Consider the following 10668-nt stretch of genomic DNA (forward strand, 5'->3'; position numbering starts at 1 on the left):
CCAACATAAAAGTGTATCAAGCCAAGGCACTCAAGAGTTAAAGTAAATGTATAAAAAGCCTTTATTTCATCATTATTACATACAAACATATTTGTTTTGCATATTTATATACTTTACTGTAAATATCTATTATATTGAATTGTATATATTGCACTACTGATGAATGCCTGAGCCTCAACCAAATGCATTTCAATGTACAAATTGTATGTACAGTATGACAAATAAATAAACTTAAACTATTTATTTAATTCATGCTTTTTATATACATTTACTTAAACTCTCGAGTGCCTTGGCTTGATACGTTTTTATGAGTCGAATTATTCCTACATCCGAAGAGTACCGGACACGGACTTTACACCCCGCGCAACGCTTTTCTGCACTCCTCGTTTTAATAAACAAACATATTTGCTATACAATATACATCGCTTTATGTGAGTATGCTGTATGTATGCGGACAAAGCTGGATGTACTAAACATCCAACTTTATACATACAGCTGTGTGATAATATAATTCACATTTTGCAGCAATATAAACAATCAATGTGCTTTAAAGCAGTGGTTCCCAACCTTTTATTGTCTGAGACCCCCTTTTTCCCAAGAAAATATTTTAGGGCCCCCCTTCACATTTAATGATATTATCGCTCTTGTAAGTTTGCAGCAAGGATGACAGAATATGTTGTTTTCAAGCAAACGGTATGTTTACTATAACCAGATATGTTTATGCACAAATAATAGCCTATAATATTGAAAATACAATAACAAAAACATCAGTAGGCCCTTTGTAATTTAAAAACGTAAGCCTAGGAGTAGCCTATAAACTGGCCCTATTTGAAATGCAATAACAAAAATATTCACACTGGTGTGTAGGAAAAAGTATATAGGCTATTACTAAATGACTGCTGTCTGGGGCCTCAATACTTGCATATTATTTGTGAGGCTTTATCAATGTGAGGCTTTATTTTTTAGGCTTTTGGCGCTATAGCGAGCGATAATAAACTTGTGTTTATTAACAGAATAATGCGTCTTTCGGAAGAACATTGTAGCCGGAACTACTTCTCTCTCTGTGTACGTCTATGACGAGTCACGCAGGTATTGGGCTACTCCGCAGCGGCAGCGATCCGAACCAGGGTAAAATAGTCCCAATGTAATCACTTATTATAGGTGTACCATAGTGATTCAGGATAAGACAAAAACACGGATTGGAAAATGGATTTATGATGAACTCGCTCATTATATACATTTTGTAAATTTTGAACAGAAAAAAGTTAAGGACTTTTATTTAATGCTCATTGCTCAAAACTATTCAAAATACGACGCGACCCCCCACAGAGCTCGCTGAGGCCCCCTTGTGGGCCGCGACCCCCCTGTTGGGAACCGATGCTTTAAAGTATATATTGCTTTATGTGAGTTAGAGTTGCACGATTAATTGTTAAAAGATCGCGTTCTCGTTACTAAATGACAGCGATTCGGCTTTATGTCTATTAAACTTTTGACAATCACAGCGAACAGTCAGATCTGCGTTCATGTATAGAGACAGTATGAAACTATAATTTAAATGATCACAGAAGTGCTGGGATAAAAGTTTATAGTTTGGCGATAAAAATAGAGCAAATCACCAACATGACGCTTTAGATAACGATTGTCTCCAATACATCGTTACACCAGTAGGTGGCGACAAGTGGCTGTTATAAAAATGTATTTGTCATTGAATCATTTATTCAAGAGATTCGTTCAAAAATGGTGATTCATCCAGTAATGAAACAAGTGAAGTATTTATGAGCGAGTCATTGAATCATTCAAACCGCTTTTAAATAATTCATACAAATTAATTGAACATTTTTAAATAGACTGCAGAAATATATAATATATATATATATTACACACACACACACTTTTCCTACTTTGTATATAGAGCTGTGTGATATTATTTCACATTTTGTGATGATATTAACAATCTAGTAAGAGTATTATAAGGTGCTATTCTGAACAATATCATTGTACTCTTACTTTTTCTGCCAGATGAATATATAAATATAACAATATGTCAGAAATAGTGGTGTGATAGTATTCAATAAAGCGAGACTGCAGGAAATGAACACTAAGTACTAAGCAATCGTATTAAGCCTCACGTTTTAAACACTCTGGGCCGCACGAAACATGATTAATCATTTAATCACTTATTTGAGGATAGAGATGATGCATGATGTTACCTGTTGTCCCGTCTGTTGATTGGACAATCATGTGTGTGATGGGTTATGAATGGTTACGACCTCAACCTGAAGCCAAAGACGCTGCACAAGGTCCATCTTGAGAGGAAGATTCAATTCCTTGACCACGACTAAACAGGGCGAGGATATTCTTCTCTTATTGCAGCAATGAAAACATTTATGTTTTACAAAATAAAGGAGATACTGAAGCTGGAGCATTTATTAGGCGCTTCTTTATGTGCATAAATTGAAGTCATTATATGTGTTTTATAAGAAGAACTGGGTAGCAGATCCTCGTCTCACGTGTATCTTCACCTGTGGCGGGTTAAAGTGCTCCTGAACGGCATCTTCCAGGGGTCAAAGGTCATCAGAGGTCATCCAAGGTCATCAGAGGGCAGATGTAGCTTCTGTCCTCCAGCGGGTCAACACCGAATGCTCTTCAAATCGAAGAAATGTAGTTTCATGTATATACAATTCAAAACACTATCATCCTGCAAAAAGTGATGTTCTTCCTCAGTATTTAATAATGTTTATGAAAACTGTGTGCAACTGAGTTGTATACAAACATTTCAGCTTTAATTTGAGTGTAAATATTATATCTGGAAATAAATAGCAGTTGAATATAATAGCTCTGTTGGTAACCTCTAATATTATAGTGTAACAAATGAGAGCGTTCCCTATATAGTTTGCAGAATTATTTGGGAGAAATTTTTTTTTCATCATCATTACAAATAATCGGCTATCGGTATCGGCAGAGAAATTTTGTATCTGTGCATCTCTATTTACTGTTTCTCTATTTCATCTCTATTCATCTATTTCATCTCTATTTCATTCTCTATTAATCTATTTCATCTCTATTTCATTCTCTATTAATCTATTTCATCTCTATTTCATTCTCTATTCAATCTCTATTTCATTCTCTATTCATCTATTTCATCTCTATTTCATCTCTATTCATCTCTATTTCATCTCTATTCATCTATTCATCTATTTCATCTCTATTTCATTCTCTATTCATCTATTTCATCTCTATTTCATTCTCTATTCATCTATTTCATCTCTATTCATCTATTTCATCTCTATTTCATCTCTATTCATCTATTTCATCTCTATTTCATTCTCTATTCATCTATTTCATCTCTATTAATCTATTTCATCTCTATTCATCTATTTCATTCTCTATTCATCTATTTCATCTCTATTTACATCTCTATTAATATTTACTCTATTTACTGAAAAAACGCTAAATATTAATTGACTTATGGGGTCATAAAAATAATCTTGTTTTCCCTTTTAATTAAGATTAATTTTCTTGTTTTTTAGTATAAACAACTTTTTTTTTTTTTTATATATTTGTCATAAAACAAGACTCATTTTGCATCTCAAGTAAATGTATCTTGATTTAAGAATGTACTGGAAAACAAGACAGAAATACTAAAGGCAGAACATCATTTTTTCTGCAGTGTAGATTCATAATTAAAGATCTCTGACATGAACATCGATACTAAGCAGGTTTGTACTTCTTCTGTCCGTTCGATTTCCTGCCTAGTGAAACTGAAGGTTTGGATTTGATTATTCAATTATGGTTTACCAATCTACCAAGAAAACAAGTCAACTAATTCAGTTTTACTGCATGATGTGGACAGATTTACACACGGAGCTTCAGCCATGTGACATGCGATTCAATTCCTCCACAGAACACCAATCAATCACTTTGCTCTTTTCCACGGTGGATTACATTCATGCACTGCTTGTTTCTCAGTAAAAGCTTGAGTTTCTTGACCACAGTGTTTCTCTTTCGGGTCAGATCTGCTGATAGGGCCGTTTCTGTGGATTATGCGCTCAGGGTTTGGGACGGCGTCCAAAAAACACTCTCCCGCTGCGTTTGATCAAGAATTCATGCATGGAGTCGAGTTTGAGTCGAGGCCGCAACACAACACGAGCACTGAAGAGATGCTGTGCTGTTCAGACGCAGTTTAAAAGAGCAGTTCACACTAAAATGGAGATTTATTCAACATTAATTCAATTCTAAATTTATTCTGCGGAGCACAATTAACCCTCTGGTGCTCTTAGGTCATTTTTGAAATTTATGAAACTTGGTAAAGGTTTTGGTACTTGCTATGTGAACACACACACATACACACAAAAATCATGGACATGATTGGAACAGGTTTAATGGTCCTGTCAAAAATTGTCACTTGTGCTCCTCGCGGTCAAACATGAGTGATTTGGAAATGAATGAGACGAGTTTCCTCTAGTGGAAGCGTTCGGTACTGCAGCCGAATACACTCTCACTGAAAGCTCATTTACTGAGATATCAAGCTCAACTTTAGAACACAACTTGTTTAGATTTATGGCTTTGATTTTCTTGCAGTTTTCGAGTAAAAACGTGATTTTGAAAATATATATTTCATATATAAATTGAAAAAAGTATTTTTGTGCATTTTTCATAACAATACACGTAAAATTCTCGTACTTTTTTTTAAGTTCACTTTTTTTAAACTTTTTTCATTTTAGCAATAATCTGCCAAGTCTCGTCTTTGAAAATAAATCAAATTTAAGTCTGTGCTCTAAAGCATTCAATATTTACGACAGCTTAAGTTGGAAATTAAATTTTCAGGTCTATGCTCAAAAAGTTAACAAATGGATTATAAATACAGCGTAAATACAATTTAGTATAAGAAAATATTAAATAAAAACATTATCAAACTAAAATAAAGTACATTCATTTCATTGAAAAAAAAAAAATTTGATTGACACGCGAATAGCTCTATATTATGGCTGTTCTTTCCCATGTAATGAAAGTCAAAGGGGATTTTTTTTATGGAGACACCACACTTTTTTCTAAATAATATTTGACATGTATTTATACTACTTTTTCACAGTATAAATTGGGTCCTTGCACGAGGATGATCATATTCGGGGGTCTGTGTCCAACTAAAGGACTCATGAATCGTTCTGAAATGACTGTAATTTCCACGGACGTCAGAGAACCACAGTGTCGGGTCTCGAGTCGCCTCCAGTGTTCGGGACAGGTTTGGCACAGGTGCCATATGTGCCCAGCGTGCTCCTCTCTGGACGTGGCGCTTGGCCAGCTTCGGGACTGAGGAATCCCAGCATGCACCGGCCTGATTCCAGCTGGCTTCTAAATGACCAATTTACTATCAGAGAGGAAAACCCACCGCGACAGATGCCTCGACCTACGGGGAGCTGATATTACTGTTTCTGCTAGCTATTAACGCCTGCACACTGATGATGTCAGGATGCGCTAGTGTTTTAGCACTTCAGAGGAATCCTATTGGCTGCAGATGTCACTCATCATTTGAGTGACAGCACTAAACCACGCCCCCATTCAGTGTCCTCAAGGCCTATAAAGTCCATTTCAAACCTGAAAAAAATACAGAATGACACATGAAGTCAGACATTCAACTTGTATGTAGTTACTAGATAATGATAAACATTCATTTTTTAGCAAGTAAATGCTTTAGTGAGTCGAAGTTCCTATATTACATTAATTAGGCAATGCTTGCAGAGACAGGGGTGTAAAACATGGTAAATGATACACTCTTTTGATAATCATACACCAGTAAATTACAGTATTATGCATTATTTATTACATACAACCTGGTTATAGAGACTGTTTTGTTAAACAACAGCAAAAAATGTCCATTTCATGTGCATTTACAAATGTTTCAGAGTGTATTCTCACATGGTTTGCTGGATTAGACCATGGACCAGTTGCATAAACACAGCCATTATCTTAAAATTGTGTTTTAAGAACTAGCCTGACCTGAGTATATTGTGTTTTCCAGAATATAAGTCACGTTTTGTTCAAAGTGACTTACATAATTGAATTAGCATCAAGCACGCAGAACATTTGGACTGAATGAGAGAGGAATGTGAGACCAAATTCATTTGTATTGAACATTTCTTCAATGGTGTCCAATGTTGTTTTGCTTCCCGACATTCTTCAAAAATATCTTCTTTTGTGTTCTGCAGAAAACAACATGTGGAACAACATGAGGTGTAAATGACAGAACTTTCATTTTTGGGTCGACTGTTCCTTTAAAGATATGACCTTAAAGTCTTAAAGTCCCCCTGTGGTGAAAATCCAGCTTTTAATGTTGTTTATGTGTCTATGTGGTGTTTTTAATATGCTTTAAGACAAACCATGTGTAAATTCATAAGTCGACACCATTGCTGAGTATTTCCTCCTTAAAACTGCAGTGAACCAAAGACAGTCTCAAAAACACGCTTTGAAATCGCTGGTGTTTCTGACGTCACAAACTACCTTGTAACCAATCAGATCAACGTGTGATCGTCAACCAGTGGATCTCTGAGCTGAGTGAGTGAGTGGAGGCGGGGCTCATTTGCATGTTCTGTGCATACTAAATGAGGCAAGGGTGTCGAGTTACATTCAAGATATTTTAAGTCATGAAGAATTTGTTTTCAAGGAAAAAACGTTTAAATATGTCATTTCGGTGATCAAAGATGAGTTTAAAGTGATAAAATGATTGACTACAGGGAGACTTTAAAGGGAAAAGGCGACTAACCTTCAGTACTAGTCTTATGCAACAGGCCTCAGCTCTTTTTTCAACAGATGGAGCCAAAAATCGACTGATTGCACACGAGGATGATAGTTACTCAGTCTTGAAACTTGTGAGAGAAAGTTCTTCAGTTTTTCTCGTAATAAACAGTAAGTGTGTGATTTCTTATCAGCTCCTGAAGTCCGTGCTCAAGTTATCTTCAGTCTGCAGCTGCTGTTGAGAAAAAACCGTCGTCGACTTTTATTTATTTATTTCTCTCCGCAAGTTTGTAATATCGCTGTTGGAGCGTTAACGGGCTTTAGCCGTGTAGCCGCTCATTAACGCGCTTCTCAAGGACGGTGTGATATTCTCCTGACTTTCCCTGCAGCACACTCGATAAAAATGGACAGTTTCTCTCTCTCCGGAACAGCTAATCGAACGGAAGGAGACTGGGAAATTAAGGCTCCTGGGTTTTCTCTGGAAAAACTTTGACTGGCTACGTACGGGGATTTGCCGTGTCGCTCCTGTCGCATGTCTAGCGATGAAATTCCTATTTATAAGCTTCCCTTCGTCCTGAAACACCACAACTGACAGGGTAACATTCCCAGTCGCGCCTCAGGAACCGTCGTGATGGAAGTCTGACAGAGGAGGGTTTCCATCTCTGTCAGCACACGTCAGGAGTTTGAGTTTTCCCGACTGTGATCTCGAAAGGCCTGACATGACAGGCGATCTGCTGGAAACAGTCTCACCGAGCACGACTCAATTTAAGAGCTGAAGGTTTTCTGCCAGATCTCAAGTTCACGGTGCATATGAAGTCGACGTCTGGCTCTCGGAGAAGAATCAGACGAGCAACTACATTTACCACAGAATATACATCTCAATTTCAAATGATATCCTCACTAACCGTGTTTGCATGCACAGCATTGTCCGAAAAATATTTATATTCTGGTTTGAAAACAAAAAGCTCATGAAAAATATTACTTACTCTTCTTCATGTTGTTCCAAACCAGTGCTTTTCAGGGTTGCCAGGTCTGCATAACAAAACTAGCCCAGTGACCACAAGTATCAAAACTCAAAATATGTCATTCCCATACCTAAAATATACATTTTAAAGTCACTGTTACAAAAAATGAGAAAACAACAACACTAGGCTATATTGTAGGGGTGTCACAATATATTGCACAATATATATACAAAAATGTATCATGGATAGTATAGCTCACCGAAAATAAGAATTACTGTGTGAGAAAAATGCAAGTTTTCAGAGTTTTAGTGTCAGTTCTACATTAAACTACTATATATAATGTTGATGTTGAATATAATGTATAATAATGCAATGGGGGAATATTAGTGTGTCCTGATAATGCCGGATGTCTGATGTTACCAAGTGTCCGACATTATTATAAATATATCTAGTCAGTGAAAGAGTGCAAGTATATTTGTCTACAATAATTCTGTTTTCTCATCTTCAGAATCATGAATATTGTTATTCTGGCGTCTCTATTGTCCTGTGCTTTGGGTTTCCAAGTCCGAGAATATTCATTTACACACACAATGTAATATAAAAATGCGCATTTTAATCAACAGTTAATTTTTTGTTATCCTTTTATCATATGTCTCGAGTATCGCAATAATATCGTATCGTGAGTTCAGTATCGTGATATGTATCGAATCGTGACATATATTGTAGTGATCACAAAACTTAACATATAGCACATTCATCATTGGTAGAGTATTAAATAGTTCAATACAAGCATTTCAGTCACATATTAATGCACAGCCTATGTCAAATTAGTCCAATTTCATGGGAATTTATTTTATTTTTTTCATACGAGATTCGTAACATTGTGAGCAGAATTTGTATTTATTTGTATCATTTTGTTGTATAAAAATGTATTTTTCTGCTCCTTTTATTGTGAAAAACATGTTTACGATTAATCCAATATTAATAAGGATTTTGCTGTGCATGTAAATGAGGTGATTAAATTAATCTTCATTTGTTGCATTAGTGCAATTTCCCAAACATCAAATGATTTCGAAACTGAAGAAAGCATTTAAGATGCACGTCTTTGTCGGCAAACACACAATAGCTTTTGCCACAAATGCCTTATATTATTTGGCATATAGTTGGGCTTTCTTCATGAGAAACACATGTGAGCTTTTCCTAAAGGAGAGTTACTTGCACCATTCAGCTGTAGGTTATCAGGGGTTCATTTATGTCATTTTCCCCACTATCTTTTGCTTTGCTAATACAGTAATGCTAATATTGCATGTCTGTCTGTGCACTGCAAATAAATCAATAGTTAATTTCTCTCCATAATCACAAATCTTGAAAGTTAGGGGCGTATTTGCAGTCAAGGATGGTGAGGAATCGTGTGTGACACACTGAGGTTTTATCATCCACAACAACAGTGAAAGTCAAGCGAGGTCCGGATTCCCGAAACAGGAGATTAGAATTGTGTTGTGTGGAGATTGAAAGCCGTACAAACGCAGCAAGAAATGTCAGGTTTACAGCTATTGTAAAGAAAAGATTGGGAATAATCATTTCAGAGCGCAACACTTTAAAAAAGGCATTCGACAAACATAAAAAAGAAATAATCGGATCTGTTATTAAGTGAAATATGTTTTCAAAGAAACTTGAAGCGCTGAGAGTGGCCACATATGGAGCTGCATGCAGATTCTGAAAGCTTTAATAAATCACCTGTAGTGAAAGAATCCTTTTATAACCCTTGTGTTTTGACCCGTAATGGTGCCTAATGGCTGTTTACCCAATGTTCCTATAAATGGGTTTGATTGGCACTCTCCGCAGAACCGGATCGACACCGGATGCAGGCCGGCCCTCGGCGGTTGCTTAGCAACAAGGTCACAGTGGACCGCCAGCAGTCGCCACTTTTGAAGCGTCTCGATACGAGAAGAACCATTTGCACCGATAACATGCAACCTGTGAAATAACATGGTACCCGCGTGTCAAAAGAAGGTCGTTTATTGATAACAGGGTTTGATGTGGATGTTTACCATCCAAACATTTTAGGAGAAGAAAAAAAAAACACACCGGACGAACATGGTCAAAACAAGATGTCAAAACAACACAAGTATAAAAGACAAAGCAATCAGTGTTTGAGATGGCATTACTTTGGCTGAATCAGTCCGATCAGATTTCCCAACACATGCATGTGAAGATATATTTGGTGGCACAGCAGTTTGGTGTTTAAATAACTGATAAATAATTCAACAGATAACGATTAGACATGAAGCAACGTCCCACGCGCAGGTTTGTTCATGAAGGCACAGCTTTAGGTGTTGTTCATTAAGTGTTTTCATGACCATCATGCCATGCGTTCACTGTGAGGACAGCATTTTATCCATGTAGGCACAGGCGAATCACATAAAAACACGTACAAAAAAATCAAACATCCAGCACCATAGACCCACGTCCTCGAGGGACGCTTTGAGGAACGTTTGAAAGTTTGAGTTCAGAAAGTTGGTGCCATGTGCAAGATCGCTGAAAATATCAATAAAAAAAATAGAAATCTCATGGAAGAGTTTCAAAACTAGCCCATTAGTAGGGCTGCCCCCGACCTTCACAGTCGACTAGCAGTCGTTTAATATTCATTAAATTACTTAAATATATACTGAGGAGAGTACTGAACCATAATGAGCCTTAAATATATGTGTATAGGCATAATATATAGCATATTCCACGCTCAAGAGCACACATAAAGCTTGACGCAAAACATCGTAATGATTATGAATGTGTCGTAAAATATAAATTTGAATTATTTATTAATAAAATAGTGTTTTCTGAGTCAGTTGAGGTTGCCGATGCTGACTCGCCATCTCCGCAATATATATAGAAAAATGCACCTTTCATACGGATTACATACGCAAAGAGTATTTGTTATTGATTTGAATTGGTTCGTTTTAGAGCTGCACGA

At 36.5% G+C, this 10668-nt stretch overlaps 1 protein-coding gene across 3 annotated transcripts in view; it reads right to left on the minus strand.

Annotated features, from left to right (window-relative positions):
* Positions 1 to 9700: 9700 nt before the first annotated feature.
* The window catches only part of tmem117 (transmembrane protein 117), a 58888-nt gene continuing 57920 nt past the window's right edge, over positions 9701 to 10668 (minus strand). For all 3 annotated transcript variants that reach the window (XM_082160691.1, XM_082160690.1, XM_082160692.1), the window contains one exon: positions 9701 to 10668. This exon is cut by the window's right edge and continues 1754 nt beyond it. The gene's annotated coding sequence lies outside the window, so the exon portion shown is untranslated.

Source organism: Leuciscus leuciscus (assembly GCF_965113295.1).
Source record: "Leuciscus leuciscus genome assembly, chromosome: 25".
Taxonomy (NCBI): domain Eukaryota; kingdom Metazoa; phylum Chordata; class Actinopteri; order Cypriniformes; family Leuciscidae; genus Leuciscus; species Leuciscus leuciscus.